This window comes from Anser anser, assembly GCF_964211835.1.
Source record: "Anser anser genome assembly, chromosome: 1".
Classification (NCBI taxonomy): domain Eukaryota; kingdom Metazoa; phylum Chordata; class Aves; order Anseriformes; family Anatidae; genus Anser; species Anser anser.
In genome coordinates this window covers 73,944,928-73,962,975 of record NC_139720.1, presented here as the reverse complement: position 1 = coordinate 73,962,975, position 18,048 = coordinate 73,944,928, and the positions used below count along the sequence as shown (strand labels likewise).

The following is an 18,048-nucleotide window of genomic DNA, read 5'->3' as shown; positions in this document are numbered from 1 at the left end:
ATTTGGCTGTATGGTTATCTTTCAAAGCACAGAGCCATGGCTTTGCTCGAGGGAGCTATGTTTTAGCAGATATTCCAGAGAATCCTGATATGCTCCTGTTTCATGCCTGTGCACATCTGAGGTGCTTTTTTCATTTGATTGCCTCCTCCTTTCACTGAGGCCATCTTGGCATGTTAATAAATATGGGCATGATGAGTTTTTTTGAGCTTTTTTTCTTCTTTTAGCAAACCACTCAGTTTCTAACTTTATAAATTTCATATTATCCAGTGGGTACTTTGGCTGGTTCTTAAAGTTGCCTACTAGAGGGAAAAAACACAGATCCCAGCTTGTGGGTATTTTAATGTAAAAAAAAAAAAAATAATCCTCTGTATTAAAAAAGGATTAAAGGGAAAACAAATCTAAAAGAAGCTCAAGAAAGGTTTTTAGACCATTTCTATTCCAAATGTAAGTTTTGCAAGAAGGAAAGAAGAGAAAATATATTCTTTTTAGTGTGCAACAGTAAGCAATCTATAATCGCTCTGTTTTTCACTTTTTCCATTTTTCTACTGTGCTTTTCTCCTCAATAGTAATCTCCCTCTTCTTCTTCCTAAGGAACCTTGAGTCCCCCTCCCTTCCTTCAAGTTCTCAGAATTTGACCCTGGTGGGTTTGTTTGTTTGTTTGTTTGTTTGTTTGTTTTTCCTGAATTAGAAAACCAATTGAAGGGGAGGTTCTTCTGTAATCGATTTCATTCTCTATATGTTAGAGAAACACAAACGAAGGAGATTATAGATTGAAGAAGCAAGTCCTGACATTCTGCACCCTGAGTACTGCATACTGTTCTGATCCTATCATCACAAAAGGTTACTGTTAGGACGGGAAAAAATTCAGAGATCAATAAGGTACTGAAACAGCATCACATCATGAACAGAGGTAAGGAATATTTTTTTTTTGTGCAAAGAGTGACGAACATTATGATTCCTGTTTGGAAAGGAGCTGACAGTTTGGAAAGGAGCTGAATATGATAAAGGTTTAGTGAATCTTGAGCAGCTTGGAGAAGGTATGCAAAGACGCATCATTTGTGTCTCAGCCAGTACAGGCTGTCAAATGAAACCTGTGGGACCCAGCTTCAAAATGGAAGGGCCTTGTGAAAGGACACTGGCTGCCGAAAGCTAGCAGGGGATTAGGGAAAACTAGACATGTTCATGGTAAAGAAAGACACTGAGAGCATCTAAATACATGAAGACTACATTTGGCTTAGGAAACCTAAGATTAAACAGTTGGTGGTTGGGGAGTCTTAGAGAAAACATTCCATATACATGTCTTGCTCTTCTGTTTGTCCCTACATGTTCACTTCTGGCTGCTGATGCAGACAGGAAGCTGAGATGGATGAATATCCAGTCTGATTCAGTGCAATCACTGCTGTGTTCTCATAATAGCAATCAGGCCTTTGTTTTTTAACTTGATTTTGTGGATGATATGTAATTGAGAAGAACTCAACTTTATTTGCAAAAGGCAAGATGGTGTTGAAGTTCTATAGTTTAAGAACATTGTTTTTGTTTGTTTGTTTTTTTCAAATGCAAACTGATTTTGAATCAATGAGAGCTAATAAGTACAGGACTTCAAGGTGCCAATTACTCTTAATCATTTTATACGGATAAAAATGTGGATATTTAAAAGACAAAAGAAAGAAGAAGAGTTAAATCCTTGATGATGATGAGAAAGAAAAATCAAAAATAGTTTAGAAGTTAATGGAACAACAGCTATAATATTCAGAAAGGCGTATTTCTGATTAAGGTCAATCAGAAAAAAAAGTATAATTTTATGTTTTTGTTTGTTTGTTTTTTTAAGGAAAACCTTTTACTAATTAATTGAATTCCTTATGGGGAAAAAGATCATCTATCCCTTTCACCCAAATGCTAAGTAATCTGTATTTTATCTCAGTGGTTATTGTGCTGCTTTCAGCCTAAACTCAGTGAGCAGTACTGAAGAAAACAGCAAAATAGTCTGACAGGAGAGTGAACCATTCTCCAAGTTTGTGCTATCTATCTGAGTTGAGAGTGGGAAAGTAACTGTAAGCTGGCAAAAGTTTTGAGGACATTCCTCCATCTTCTGTAGGCTGACTGGGTTCACTGTTTTCTCTCCTACTAGTTTGTTGTTTCTTCTGTTTCTGATAGAAACTGAAGTCAAGAACACAGCAGGCTGTCCACAGTCTTTGAACAGAAATAAACTGATTATCTTTTACAGCAGGCAGGTGTCAAATCACTTCCTCATCTAAATTGGGGTTAAGTGACACAGAGGAGGTGGGGGGGACTTTTGTAACTACACATTAAACGGTAACATTTTCTGCACCAGTCCTACCTTTCAATACTCCTTTTTTTTTTTTTTTTTGTGATGAGTGCAAGCAACATTCAACTTTGATCAAATGCCAACAAGATTGTCAAGAAGCCAACAGCCCCCACCGCTTCTGCACACGACATTTAAACAAATTAAATCAAGCTGTAGGAAAGACTGAAATGTTTGACTTGGGCTGAATTGGGAGGTTGTAATCAATGAAAGCACTAGCTATGTCTTATATCTTGCAACTGGACCCTGTTCTGCTTCTGCTGAAGTCAGAATTTCATCAATAACTGCAATTAGACGGGAACTTTACCAGCTCCATCTGCATTTTTTTCTCCCAAAGAGTGATACATGTGAACATTCAAGGAACATTAGACAGGGTTACATTGATTCTGCCACCGGGGTGGTTAAAATTGCAGTACTTCAGGGTCAGACCTTACTCCATTAAAAAGTTAAGAAATATGTTCATATTAGATTTGGACTACTATTAAAATGCACAGGGATTATACATGAAACAGCAAAGGTATATTATCCCTGCAGTGCTGGCTTGTAGTTAAATACTCTCAGAGTCCCCTGTTTTTAGGCAATGTAATTATTAACAAGCATGCTAAGAACTGACAAGTTAGCAGCATCTGCTGTGCTCACCCTACACAGCCTCATTCAACACATCGAATTTCTCTTGACACATTTTTGAAAGAAACATCTCTATATACTTGTGAGGTAAAATGACTTTCAAAAAGTGAAGGAATAGAAACTCAAGGAAAAGTGTGAAAACGTGCATTATATTTCTCATAACATCTCTATAGGAAACAAAAGTCTCGTCTACATGTGTAACCATACCTGTTAGCTACTGCAATTTAAATTTACATTCTAACTTACACAAATGTAAACAAGCTGAAACACTGTAACAGACATAAAATAATGAAATCAAGGAGATAAATGCATACACAGACACATATATATGAGAACATACATATTTATATATATACGTTGTATATATGTGCATGCATGTATATATATATGCACGTATATGCAAAAATGAACCACTTAACTGATGTGTACTTGTATAGGGATTACTTCTTTATTATTTTGAGTACTTCTTATTATATTTTTTTACAAGAAAATTGTATAATGGAGCCTGACACATTAAGTATCATTTCAGTAATTAAGTAATAACTGCATCAGCTCCTTAGTAGATGTCTCCTGACTTTGTCTTTGACCAATTTTGTCATACTAATTAAATATTACTAATTAAAACTCAAAACTTGCTCTTCAAATACAAGGATTTTTTTTTTCTAGTTTAATCTTCTAGAAATTAAAAGTTTGGATCTGTGCAGGAAACCAGCGAGATTCATGAAAGAAATGTTTCATATTTCTATAATATTTTTCCTCCAAAGGATCACATAAAAACAATAAACAACAACAAAAAAAATCAGCAGAGGGTAGAATAACTTTTGACATTTCTCTTTGTCAAACTACCATTTTTCTAAAAGACTCAACATATATGTTATTTCTGACTCAGATTTTATATTGCATTTTGAAAACGGACTAGATATTTGTATTTTAAGAACATTCCATTCCAGGAAAACAACAGGCATAAAAATAGGCAATGCAATGCAATATGTCACTATCCTTCTCAATCTTCCCTCGAATACTACTGTCAGTGTAACATAAAAAAAATTATTTGATTTTAAAAATGACAGAGTGTATCTCTGGCCTTTTAAATCTCTCCTTGGCCATACATCCATATAAATTTAGCAAGGGAAGGGAAGGGGGGAACTGCCTCCAAATGTCATGCCAAGAGAAATGCCAAGTTCATATATGACAGCATTACAAAAGAAGATGCTGTATAGCAGTGGCAGTGACACACAAACCAAGCATCCTTGCAATCCTCCACTCCTTGCCTTTCTCCTTCACTATTCAGCCACTACTTAAAGCCCAGCCCCTTAAGAAAGCAGGAGCTTGTTTCACAGTCCACACTGAACCTTTGTTGAGCCATGAATCCAGCTACATCAGCAGCTCCAAACAGCACTCTCAGAAAGATATTTGTAGCAGGAGTTATGCACACAGATGACTCCCGGTTAAGTGGTACTAAACATTCTGTTCTCCTCCAATCCTGTATTTTTAGAAAGAACAGCACATTGTACTGGAAATATGTAGTAAGCTGAAAATAAGCTTCAGACTTTTAGTTAAGATGTACCAAGAAAAAAAAATCTTTCCCTGCTAAATATAGTTAAAAATTACTTTTACAGTATGAGCAGTACTGAAAGAACCTCCACTGTTTTTCCACCGCCAGAATAAATTGATTGGGCATTTTCTCCAGGGAGACCTATAGTAACACTGGCTGCTGCTTCCATTCTTTTCAAGTATTACATAGAAATGCCAGCCAGGAACTTTCCTAAAGCTTTATGTGGAAAAAAAAATAAATAAAACATGCTGCTGTGTACAGGTATAAAATGAGAATTTGGTAATCAATATGTTGAATAAAAGGTTCTTGTAGATTTTTTTATTTTGTTAAAACCTGTAGGCTCAAATCTGTCCCTTCTGCTCTGGAGACCAAGATTTTCTTTGTGTGTTATTCACATTTATTCAAAGCCCTTGTTCCATGAACATGCATGTCTACTCAAATGCAGTGTTTTTTGCAAATGATGCCATCTAAATACTATAGTTTTCTGCCTCATGTAGGCAAAAAGTAACGTAATTTTAAAATTTATTTTCCCATGCAGAATGTCTTTCTGTTCCACTTTCCATGATCTGGATTATACTCACACTATTTTAAATTTTACCATACAACCTCCTACTGGGGAAGCATGCACTAAAACTGCAAATTGTTCTACATTTCAGGTGTGTTGTGTCCCTCCAAGGATGGTATCAGAGATTATTTTAACAATCTCACTTTATACCTTTCATCTTCTCTTTGACACCAAGCAATCCAAAAAATTATACAAGCTGGGGACAATACTTACTCAGTGGTAAATGATCCAAACCAAAGAATGGAAAAAACAAAAAACAAAACGAAACAAAAAAGCCCCTGCTGATTCTGGATGAAGAATCATTCATGCAAGCAAAGCAACAGTAGACTGATTATTTTTTAGCCTCTTGGCACATTTATAGTTAAATTGCTTCATTTGAAATGGAATCAATAATTCTAATTATGTCAATTACAGTATTAAAAATATAATGATCTAGGGTGGAAGTGAAGCCAGGATATAACCTAGTAAAGAATTTTGGATATGTTCTAGTACAGTTTTCAGATCAATATACAGTGTTTATGCAAATAAAGAAACAGAAACATAGGAAATGTTGGGTCCCAGGGACCTTACGCAGTCATCTCTGCACTTTTGCTGAGAGCCAGGCTCAAATGCACTCAAGTATATCTAGACATTCCCCCACAGATGCTTGTTTAACCTAGCTAGAGAGGGATTGATTCTACAAGTTGAATTTAAATGACTGACAGTTTTTAATGCTCATTAAAACAAATCTGCTACCTTTTTCACCTCAGCTTCTGAACTAGTATTCCCAGTTTCCCATGTTTTAGGAAAGACAGTTTTTTTTGAAGTGATCTTCTGCAGCAGCCTTTTTAAATTGCTGTAACTTAAGAAGCCCTTGATTTCTAAATGCTGAGATATACAGAAGCATTTGCTGTGCATGATGATGCAGGAGACTGTGCCTATACAGAGCTCTAGTGTACGTTGTGAGATTGCTATGTCACCAAGTGCCTCAGCCTGTCCTACACTGGCGGCATTTCTCCATGCACCATTCAGCCTGCAGACAAGAAATGGCTGCTGCTTCTTGGTGGCTCCAACTCAAATGGTTTCACTTAGGACAAAGGAGTGGCCAAAGACTGAGAAAAACAGTCTGGCCATATCTGCAGGGGAATGACTGAAAGCGTGGAGTGGGTGTTGCCTGTAGACTTCCCATTAAAAAGAAAGCCAATGTAGAAGCTGGAGCCCAAAAAAAAAACAGCCTGAGAAACATAAGTAGCGTGAGCCTGTTGAGGAGCAAAGTCATGCTTCCAAATACAGAGAAACAGCAGGTACGGGTGAAGAAAAAAAAAAAAAGGAAAAGAAAGAAAAAAAAACAGTCAGAGAACAAGCCATACTCAGTATGAGGATCCCAGACTTGCTAGGTAACATCCAAGAGCAGAGACAGGACTGAACTGGGGGAAAAAAATGTAAGAGTTTATAATTTTTTCAAACTCTGTATATTACTAGTGCTAGTTAAAGCATGATTGCTTTTGTAATCCTCACAAAATTGATGTTTACTGCTTTATATAATGACAAATTCCCTAAGGAAAATCGTAAACAAGGTGTTCAATGCCCACAAATCTCCTGGAGACATGGATAGGAAATGTATGCACTCAGCACTGAAGACAGTCAAAACATACTTGTCTAATGGTGGTGACATTTACCAGTGAGCTGTGAAAAAAATGGGTATTCATCTGTACCTACTGAAAACTTTTCTCTGCCCTGCCTGGCGTTTTTCAGCGCTGCAGCACTTTGAGCACTGTTTACAAGGATGTGTAACTGTACTCCACAAACCCAGAATTCAGAGGTTCTGCTTCCTTTACAGTTGCAGAAGAGAGCAGGTACAAGTTGCACTTAGTGGCCCCACTCTACACTGTACTCACTGATGCCTTGCACTCTGTGTCTGCATCACAAGAACTCAAAATGAAGATCAATCTAAGGGATTCATCCCGGGGATAGCCTGATGGTGAAACACATGGCTTGACATAATTATTTTCACACCATATAGATTACAATCTGAGTGCCTAAATTATGCTTTTGAGTTCCTACCTAACATTACTTGACTGCAGAACTCCTAATGACAAGTATTACCATTTCTAATCTTCTGATGCTCTGCCTACTGCGTCTGCATCCGAGCCGTCACATTACAAGGTCCTCTATTGTCATGTTGCATTCTTCTCAGGCCTTCAAATGTTAATAAACCAGAATAATGAAAAAGGAGGATAGCAGTAGGTCTGAGTAGGATGATAATACATTTTAATTTTAAATTTAGGGCTTTCTAGTAATGGGGGACAACTGAAAGCTACTGTAGGCTTAGCATAGGCAGACATCAGGAAAAATCTGAGATCTCCTGATCTCACCATAAAGAACCTGAACTGAAGCAAGCAGAGAAGGAAATAAAGGTGAAAATCACTGAAAAATTTGGATTAAATATAGGCACTAAAGTGAAACAAAATAAATAAAACATATGCCAAGAAGAAAGAAGTCAAGGGGCAAAGAAAACTGATGCAGGCATAGCCAACCACATTTTCCTGTGGTAAATAATGTCTCTAGCAGAAGTGGCATCACGTGGGCCAGGGGGCCTCAGGACATGTAGCACTAGGGACAGCTATGGCCATCGGACTGGAACTTCAAACTCTCTGTCCTTGAGCTTCTAGACTCCAAAGTGTTCTGCGTACCACCCAGGACACACAGAATTCAGTGTATGGCCTCTCCCAAGCCCAACAGATGATCAAGTGATGAGGAACAGAAAGCATAAAATCATTTTGGAATCTGTGACAATAAAGCTTTTATGGTATGAATCCAAACATGAAAATGCAGTAAGGAAAGGCAGTATAATTCTGGTACAAATCGATAGAGATTAATGTCATTACACTGTTAATCCCTGGCTCCATTTATCATAGTGAATTGTTAATGTTCTTCCTAAAACAAACAGGCCAGGTCATTTTGCTCCTTTTTACCTTGGCAAGCTCCTTTCATTAAATCTCAACATCCCTTCTGAAATAAACCACACCATAAGTTTTTAAATCTATAAAAGCTGAAAATCTTTACAGTGTGGAAGAGGAGCAGCAGAAAATTATAGTTCACATGAATAAAGTACAGCCAGCCAGGGAGAAAAAAAAAAAAGTTTAATTTGAGTATGCTGGGGTTGTGGATTTGGAGTGCCAAAATTATTAAGGTCAGAACACTGCACTGAGTGGCAGGCATAACAGTTTCTCAGCATACATCCATGAACCTGACTGTACACAGCACTGATCAAAGTCAGCTTTGAAAGGACATATAACAATGAGATCATCCTTCAGAGAGGAAAAGAAGAGATTTTGTGGAAAGGAACTGGCCAAATCCTCTATCATCAACAAGAGAGAAATGTCTGTTCCCTTTGATGGGGCCTTCTTTAACAGGGAGGAAACTATCAGCTCCCGTGGTGATTCTGCATTGCAGTAGGCTGATGTGAACAATATTGCCACTTCCACCTCCACCTGTAGCACTCGAGGTGAAGCAGTCGCCTCTGGGGACACGAAACACTGGATCAAAACATGGCTATATCCACTTTCCTGACCCCACCTCAGTCCCTGCTGAAACGGTTGCTAATGCTGGAACTGCACATTCATCACTAAAGCAGCTTTACACGTGTCAGGCCTGGGGCCTCATCCTTAGTCTAACCATGGCTGCCAGTGAGTGGCTGGTTTTACGAACCACTCATCTTGTAATCAACAACCCAAGATAGAAAGCTCAACCCAGAAGACTATAAAAATGACCATTGCTGAAATCAGGAGGAGGAAGACTGGAAAAAAAATGTCACAGTCAGTATGTGTAATTTAATTTGTTCTCATACGTCCTGTAATATATGATTACTGAACAATGCCATGGGAAAGGAAAAGGAAATGGTTGTTTTGGTTTGCTTTAGTTGCACATCTTCACAATTACATAAAGCTTTAGGTATTCTTTGAGATGACCTTGGATTTCTGCTGATTTTACTGGGTTTGTTTTCTAAGACCTACATACTGTAGTGATTTTTACTTTAAGATTACTTACACATGCTTTCAAGGTTTAAACCACTTTACTATTCCCATTTGTCATTACAACAATAACAGAGGGAGAAAATGTACACTTCAAAAATCTTGGTAAAAAATAGTGAATATGTTCAAATTCCATCTTCCTCATTTTCTAACCAATAATAATAATAAAATCTACTGGTGTCCCTCCTGTCCCTTATCTCATTTCTTTCCTCTGCCTGTGAGATGTAACATTATCACAGATGTATAATATAACATATTCCTGCTCATGCAAAGAAAAAAGTACACAGCAGTTGCAAATCATCCTTCACAAACAACACTAACAAATCATCTTCCAAATGAGCTTGATTTTCACCAGCAGTTTGATTGCCTATTATCCTAGGTGGATTTTTGTTTGTTGTCCACCAATTGTTATTTCAGTGTCACATGGATGCCACTGTTCAACATTTAAACTGCACTGTCTTCCCCTGATATATTCCTCTTCCTCCTTTCTTTCCTATTTCATATCAGTCTTTGTTCTGCGTATGTGGAGGGGCCGGGCGTGCTAAATCCAGTGGGACATGACTGGAGGCAATAAGGATGGCAGTAAAGCAGCGGGGTTCTGTGTAGTAAAGTCTGTTGCAAAGTCTATTGCTTACCCAGGTGCCACTCAGATTGGCTCAGAGAATTCCTCTCTCTCATCCTAAAGAAATGTCCCCAAAAACTGAGCCACTTGGCTCAGAGGCAGCTCCCAAAACTCATGCGTGGCCTCTTTGAGCTGAATTCTCCTGTACTTTGCTCTCTTACTGAAAAGAGGCTTGAAATGCAATGTAACACTCCTTTCCAACAGTTTTCAGACCTCTCTGAGCATCGACAGAGGGAAGTAAAGGAACCCTCTGTATAAAAGAAACGTCTTTTCTAAGTGCCCAGTTTAACTAACAATAATTATAATATCACTATGTGGCCTTAAAACCTTAATGAAAAACAACAGAGCTTTTCCAGTCTGTGTACCCCTTGAAATTTGCCAGTGCACATGTTAATACCAGGACAATAAATTTAAGCATAGCAATAATATAATTGTTTTCCCCAGACCTTCTGAGCCTTTTGTTACTTCCCCCAGACCCCTCAGGTCATGCTGAAAACCATTGATCTAGTTATAACCTTTTCCACAGGGAAGTGGAAGCACCAGTCACAATAAAGCACTAGTAATAAAGGGAGTCCTAATGAGTCCAATTTTTTTGTGGGATCCCAAAGAATTTCTCAAACATGGATGAATTGCATCTCACCTCATCCTTTACAAAACATCCAGATATTATTATGATTACTACTTTTATAAAGGAGACAGAGAACTAGGCTTAGGGTTATAAACAGAGAGAATCTATAGGGCGACATATATTTCCTAGATACTCCTGAATAGGTTCTGAACAGCTACCAAGATCAAACAGAGCTAAGGACGCTTGGCACTGTGTGGCCGTACGTGTCTTTTTCAACCTAGTAAAAAGAGCTGGGTCAGGAACTAAGCCAAGACTCTGCTGCGAAGTCGGCCTGTAAGAAATACACGATGTAGAAAAGGGATTTGTAAAACCCATATCCAGTGAAAAACATTACTGAACTCAGGACAGCTCACAAGACTGTTTCACTCATCCTCTCTGATTTGGGAATTACAAAACTCTTGAAATATCAGGTGGGGGAAATTCTGCCAACGTATTAATACATCTTAACAAAAGCAAAGGAGCAAAAGAAATTGGCTGTAGAGAGCCCTCTTTTCTGTCTGTTTTACAAGTTATTTACACATTGTCCGGAAAGGATCTTTAAACATCTGTGCTTTCTCTGCACTAAAGTGAGAACAGTAGTACAAGTGAAAGCTGATTTTTCTGTTATATGAAATTAGAGCTGACTTTGGACTCTAGCTGGAGATACAAGTGTATGAATTACAACAGCCCCATTCTCATTCACATGCTTAACAACACAGCTCTTATTAACATCGCTAGAAACACAAATGAGCTTGGAGAAGGAGAGTGTTTCCTACAGCCAGTATAAAGGTCATGTAAATCAGCTGCCTTTAATAGCTACAAGCAAAGCAATACCAGTGGAGGATCTTTTACTTTCTATGTTTGAAATTATGGCTGGAATAATACCTACAACACCGTTTAAAAAAAGTAAAGCATCTTACCTAATTTTAAGATTATTATTTCTACTTGCTCCTTGCTGCCTAAAAAGTGTAGCTACATTGCCCTGAATGCCTTGAGAACCTTCAAAGCTGCACTCACTTCTTCACATCCCTAATGAAAGCCATAGGAAAACATACAGCTTTCTTTGTCTCTCATCACCACATTTTCAAAACTTAAACACTTTAATTTCTGCTAGTTGAATCAGAATATCTAATAAAAACTGTGTTAGCAACCATAAACCCAGCGTGCATTGGGAGGGGGAGGAGAGAAGGCTAGCTTGTCAGCAGCTGGCACTTTTATTATGAGGCATTTAAAAAGCCTGACAGCTAAAGCACTTTACTAAGACACTGCGAACTACATACCTTCAGAAGAAATTATAATAGCTAATGAGGTTTGGGTTTGCTTGTACTTTATATTCCCTGCTTTCCAGGGAGATGGATGCAGCATTCTATATATGCTCTCTGTGCAATATGAATTCAGATGGTAGCTGACAGGGATAGATTTGGAAGTAAGATTTATCTTAAAATATGTGTCCATGCTTACACACTCAGCATCATTTTTCATATCCACCTTTAACCATTATTCCTCCTTGGCAGTAGAAGTCAGGTTCTTAATTATGTGAAATTTTTCATTGTAATGAAAGGAAACGTAAAGATCCTTGTGAACACACTCACATTTGTAACTTATTTACAATGTGTTTTCAGAGTTCCAATAATTCATGATGCTAAAGGTGGAAGACTCCACACAGTAGCTGCAGTATTAATGCTTTGAAAAATTATTAGCCAAACTAGAAATGTTATTAGTCAGCTTTTCATGTTAGATGTGCACTGCTGGGATTTCACAACACCAATGCTTACTTCTTGTTCTGACAATTTTTCTAACTAACCCAAGATATTATTGTACTAGATGATGATTTACTCATTCTATTAAGCCCTGACACTAAGTACATTTTATGCTAAATTAGTTCTTCCTTAAAAAGAAAGACTTTTTTCTGCTAGAGAAAAAAAAAAAAAAAAGAAGAAAAAGATAGATAGATAGATATAGATAGGAAGGAAAGAAGGAAGGAAGGAAGGAAGGAAGGAAAAGAAAGAAAGAAAGAAAGAAAGAAAGAAAGAAAGAAAGAAAGAAAGAAAGAAAGAAAGAAAGAAAGAAAGAAAGAAAGAAAAAGAAAGAAAGAAAAGAAAGAAAGAAAGAAAAAGAAAAAGAATTCTTCTCTAATTAAGAGACAAAAGTAAACCTCTGCAAGATCTGAAAGATAAACTTATTGTCACCCTTTTCATGAAAGAAATACTTTACTCGCATGGAACAAAATTGTGATTACAAGCTGTTTTTGAGGACAAACTCATAACAGTATCTATGCATATGCAAGTTTGCCTGCCAAACAGCATAATGTTGCAGAAGACTCTTGGTACCTCTTTTGCATTTGTTTTTCTGTTTCGAATGTAAAACGGAGCAGTATTTACTAGTTGTGCTTTCAAGAAGGCCACAGGAAATCAGGTGTCACACTCTTGACTCTTGTGCTCTCCAATGAGTGGCAACAGGAGAGAAAGCCATAGCTTAGTTAGTAAACCCCCAGACAAGCCAACTGGGACTCTAACACCAGCCTGAGGGCTATGCTGCAAAAGCTGTGATTTTTGTCTACAGTAAACTTTGTTTCAAGTATTACAATAAACAAAGAGCCTAACATACTGAAAGCGGAGTAAAGCTCAGCTATAGTGTCAATGACAGGTGGAATTTTGTACACATTCTCACAGGACAAGGGCTTTAGCAAATATGGATCTAATTGAAACACTATTTCAGAACACTTTTTTTTTTTTTAAATGAAGAACTTCTGACCACCATTGAGAACTTCTCTTGGACTGAATCACCCTACTCATAAATGTTGATCATCCTATTGCATCCAGGTCCGTTTGTGGTAAACTAAGTACACATTCCCTGATGAAATCAGTGAAAATCACAGCCATATGTAAGTTATTTTCCTAAGTGACAGCAATAAGTGCCTACTCCCATTGTACAAATTATATTATTTTCATGACCAAAATACTACTGGCTTCTATTTCAGACTACTGGCACATAGAATCACATTTTTTCTTATCAAAGAAAGCATGGATTGATACCCTTCTTAATCTAGAAAGAACAGAGAGAATGCCACAAAGTGTCTGGCAAGGTATTCATCTTCCTATCATATTAAGGTTTGGAAAGAAGGCTCTCATAGTCCATTGTATATTTTTGACTTTTGAGTGATGGCTACCCAATAATAGATGTCTGACCCTGCTCTTCTTTGGTTGCTGATGTAAAACACTGCTATCAGGCTGCTTATATAATGATTTTATTTGAATACTTAAATTCTGAAGATCTAAAGACTCACTTCCCCTTCAGGATATTTTGGCATAAGTACCTCAACAATTGAGCACAAGAGACACAGATCTATTTGTTTTTACTGGATCAGATTCACACAAAATCAGCTATACTATCAGGGAACAGAATCAAGTTATCACCATGTAAGGGTACTTGGTGCTTTCTAGGGTGCCTTGCTAGTTTCTCAATCTGGAATCAATCCATATAACTCCACTGAAACAGTAGTTTATACCTGCCAGTGCCTGGTGGCAGTACTGTCTTTTGACGAAGCATCTCTTAGAAACTTCTCACCTTTAATTCTTGCCTCTGGTTCTGGTTTATTTTCACAACCATGAACATTTTATAATGCATTCTGATTAGATAAACTGATACTTTGAGTAATTTATGATGAATCTAAGGTCTGGTTTACACACATTGAAATCACACTGATTTAACTAAATCGGTTTCTAAATCAATTTAGTTAAATTGGAGCAGCTCCCAAGCGAGGACATATAAATTGGTTTAAGAATGGCTAATATTGTGCTAGCTTAATTCAGTTTTAAGAATGTCTGCACAAGGGGGCAGCAATGATTTTATTAAATTGATTTAGAAACCAATTTATTTCAACCAGTACTGTGTGGGTATAGGCCAGGATACACAGACCAGCGCAAACTGTAAAATGTAGCGTTAATTGTCAGTATTTTTGCTCCCAGGAACTAAAGAAGGAATTAGTCAGAATAAAGTTTTAACTTAATTTGTTAATGAACAGCACATATGCCACACTAAAGCTAACAATGTTTTCTTTACATGACACTTTTCCTCTTGGCAGCTTATATCCCATTGGTAATTAAAAGTCACACTTCGTTACATTACAGCCATAGTGTGAAAAGCTTAAAATATAAATATATTTAAACTTCTTGGGGATCCTTGTGATTGTTGCTAATTGTTACTTATATTGCAGCACAGATGAAAAAAAGCCTTTGCTTTCCATTTATGGCCTTATTTCCCGCAATAAACAAATAAATAAATAAAATTGGGTTTTGGGTAAACTAATTCCTGAAGAATGTAATACTTTCACAGATTCACAGATTCACAGATTTTTCTAGGTTGGAAGAGACCTCAAGATCATCGAGTCCAACCTCCGACCTAACACTAAGTACTCCACTAAACCATATCCCCAAGCTCTACATCTAAACGTCTTTTAAAGACCTCCAGGGATGGTGACTCCACCACCTCCCTGGGCAGCCCGTTCCAATGCTTAATAACCCTTTCGGTAAAGAAGTACTTCCTAACATCCAACCTAAAACTCCCCTGTCGCAACTTTAGCCCATTCCCCCTCGTCCTGTCACCAGGCACGTGGGAGAATAGACCAACCCCCACCTCTCTACAGCCTCCTTTCAGGTAACTGTAGAGAGCGATGAGGTCGCCCCTGAGCCTCCTCTTCTCCAGGCTGAACAAGCCCAGCTCCCTCAGCCGCTCCTCGTAAGACTTGTTTTCCAGACCCCTCACCAGCTTGGTCGCCCTTCTCTGGACTCGCTCGAGCACGTCCATGTCCTTCCTGTAGCGAGGGGCCCAAAACTGAACACAGTACTCGAGGTGCGGCCTCACCAGAGCCGAGTACAGGGGCACAATCACTTCCCTCGACCTGCTGGCCACACTGCTTCTTATACAGGCCAGGATGCCGTTGGCCTTCTTGGCCACCTGGGCACACTGCTGGCTCATATTCAGCCGACTATCCACCAATACTCCCAGGTCCTTCTCGGCCAGGCAGCTTTCCAGCCACTCATCTCCCAGCCTGTAGCTCTGCTTGGGGTTGTTGCAGCCCAGGTGCAGGACCCGGCACTTGGCCTTGTTGAACTTCATGCAGTTGACCTCAGCCCATCGCTCCAGCCTATGCAGATCCTCCTGCAGAGCCTTCCTGCCCTCGAGCAGATCGACACACGCACTTAGCTTGGTGTCATCTGCAAACTTACTGAGGGTGCACTGGACGCCCTCATCCAGATCATCAATAAAGATATTAAAGAGGACCGGCCCCAGTACCGAGCCCTGGGGGACTCCACTAGTGACCGGCCTCCAGCCAGATTTGACTCCATTCACCACAACTCTCTGGGCCCGGCCATCCAGCCAGTTTCTAACCCAGCGAAGCGTACGCCAGTCCAAGCCCCGAGCAGCCAGTTTCTCGAGGAGAATGTTGTGGGGAACGGTGTCAAAAGCCTTACTGAGGTCAAGGTAGACCACGTCCACAGCCTTTCCCTCATCCACCAAGCGCGTCACTTGGTCATAGAAGGAGATCAGGTTCGTCAAGCAGGACCTGCCTTTCATAAACCCATGCTGACTGGGCCTGATCGCCTGCTTGCCCTGCAAGTGCCGCGTGATGACCCTCAAGATAATCTGCTCCATGAGCTTTCCTGGCACTGAGGTCAAACTGACAGGCCTATAGTTCCCCGGGTCTGCCCTGCGGCCCTTCTTATAGATAGGCGTCACATTGGCTAGCCGCCAGTCAACCGGGACCTCCCCCGATAGCCAGGACTGCCGATAAATGATGGAAAGCGGCTCGGCCAGCTCCTCCGCCAGTTCTCTCAGTACCCTCGGGTGGATCCCATCCGGCCCCATCGACTTGCGCACATCCAAGCTCCGTAGCAGGTCGCCAACCATTTCCTCATGGATAGCGAAGGCCACATCCAGCTCCCCATCCCCTTCCACCAGCTCAGGGCACTGGGTGTCCGGAGAACAACCGGTATTGCCGCTAAAGACTGAGGCAAAGGCGGCATTAAGCACCTCAGCCTTTTCCTCATCCTTAGTAACTAGGTTTCCCCTCGCATCCAGTAAAGGATGGAGATTCTCCCTAGTCCTCCGTTTCGCGTTGATGTATTTGTAAAAGGATTTTTTGTTGTCTTTAACGGCAGTAGCCAGGTTGAGCTCCAGATGAGCTTTGGCCTTTCTAATTTTCTCCCTGCACAGCCTCGCTACATCCTTGTAGTCCTCCTCAGTGGCCCGCCCTTTTTTCCAAAGATTATAAACCCTCTTTTTTCTGCTAAGCTCCAGCCGCAACTCTCTGTTGAGCCAGGCCGGTCTTCTTCCACGCCGGCTCATCTTTGGGCACGTGGGGACGGACCGCTCCTGTGCCATCACGATTTCCTTCTTGAGGAGCGCCCAGCCTTCCTGGACTCCTCTGCCCTTCAGAACCGCCTCCCAAGGGACTCGGCCAACCAGCGTCCTGAGCAGCTCAAAGTCAGCCCTCCGGAAGTCCAAGACAGCAGTTTTACTGGTCCCCTTCCTGGCCTCGCCAAGAATAGAGAACTCTACCATTTCGTGGTCACTCTGCCCCAGACAGCTTCCGACCACCACATCTCCCACCAGTCCTTCTCTGTTTGTGAAGAGAAGGTCTAGCGGGGCACCACCCCTGGTAGGTTCACTGACCAGCTGCGTCAGGAAGCTATCTCCCACGCTCTCCAGAAACCTCCTAGACTGCTTTCTCTGTGCCGTGTTGTGTTTCCAGGATATGTCCGGGAAGTTGAAGTCCCCCACGAGGACAAGCGCCGACGATTTTGCAACTTCTGTCAGTTGCCTATAAAACTCCTCATCCGTCTCCTCATCCTGGTTCGGCGGTCTATAACAGACCCCCACCAGGATGCTAGCCTTGCCGGCCTTCCCGCGGATCCTAACCCACAGGGATTCAACCTTATCATTCCCAGCCTGGAGTTCTACAACATCGAAAGATTCTCTAATGTAGAGAGCCACGCCACCTCCCCTTCTGTGCTGCCTGTCCCTCCTGAAGAGCCGATAGCCAGGCATTGCAGCACTCCAGTCGTGGGAGCGGTCCCACCACGTCTCCGTGATGGCAACCAAGTCGTAGCCTGCCTGCTGCACAATGGCTTCCAGCTCCTCCTGTTTGTTACCCATGCTGCGTGCATTAGTGTAGATGCACTTCAGCTGGGCCATCGCCTTCTTCCCCGGCCTAGCCATTGTTTCCCCCGGCACAGCTCCGACAAGCCTTGTTTGAGCCCCGTCCCCCTTCCTACCTAGTTTAAAGCTCTCTCTATGAGCCCCGCCAGCTCCTGGCCTAGGATCCGTTTTCCCCTTGGAGATAGAGACCCATCTGGGGCCATCAGGCCGGGTGCCGAGTAAAGCTCCCCATGGTGAAAAAACCCAAAATTTCTATGCTGGCACCAGCCTCTGAGCCACCTATTAACCACATGAGCTTTCCATGTCCTCTCCGTGCCTCTCCCTTCCCCCGTAGGGATGGACGAGAACACCACCTGCACTCCCGCTCCCTCCACCAATCGTCCCAGCCCCCTATAGTCCTGTTTGATGGCCCTGAGGCTTCTCTTTTCAACATCATCGCTGCCAGCCTGGACTATCAAAAGCGGGTAATAGTCAGAGGGGCGAACCAGGTTTGGAAGCTTCCTGGTAACGTCTCTGACCCTGGCCCCAGGGAGGCAGCAGACTTCCCTATGTGTGGGGTCAGGCCGACAAATAGG

The 18,048-nt window shown here is 40.8% G+C and overlaps 1 protein-coding gene across 5 annotated transcripts in view; it reads right to left on the bottom strand.

Annotated features, from left to right (window-relative positions):
- Positions 1–18,048, bottom strand: part of PHF21B (PHD finger protein 21B) — a 175,336-nt gene that overhangs the window by 92,328 nt on the left and 64,960 nt on the right. The gene's annotated exons all lie outside the window — the stretch shown is intronic.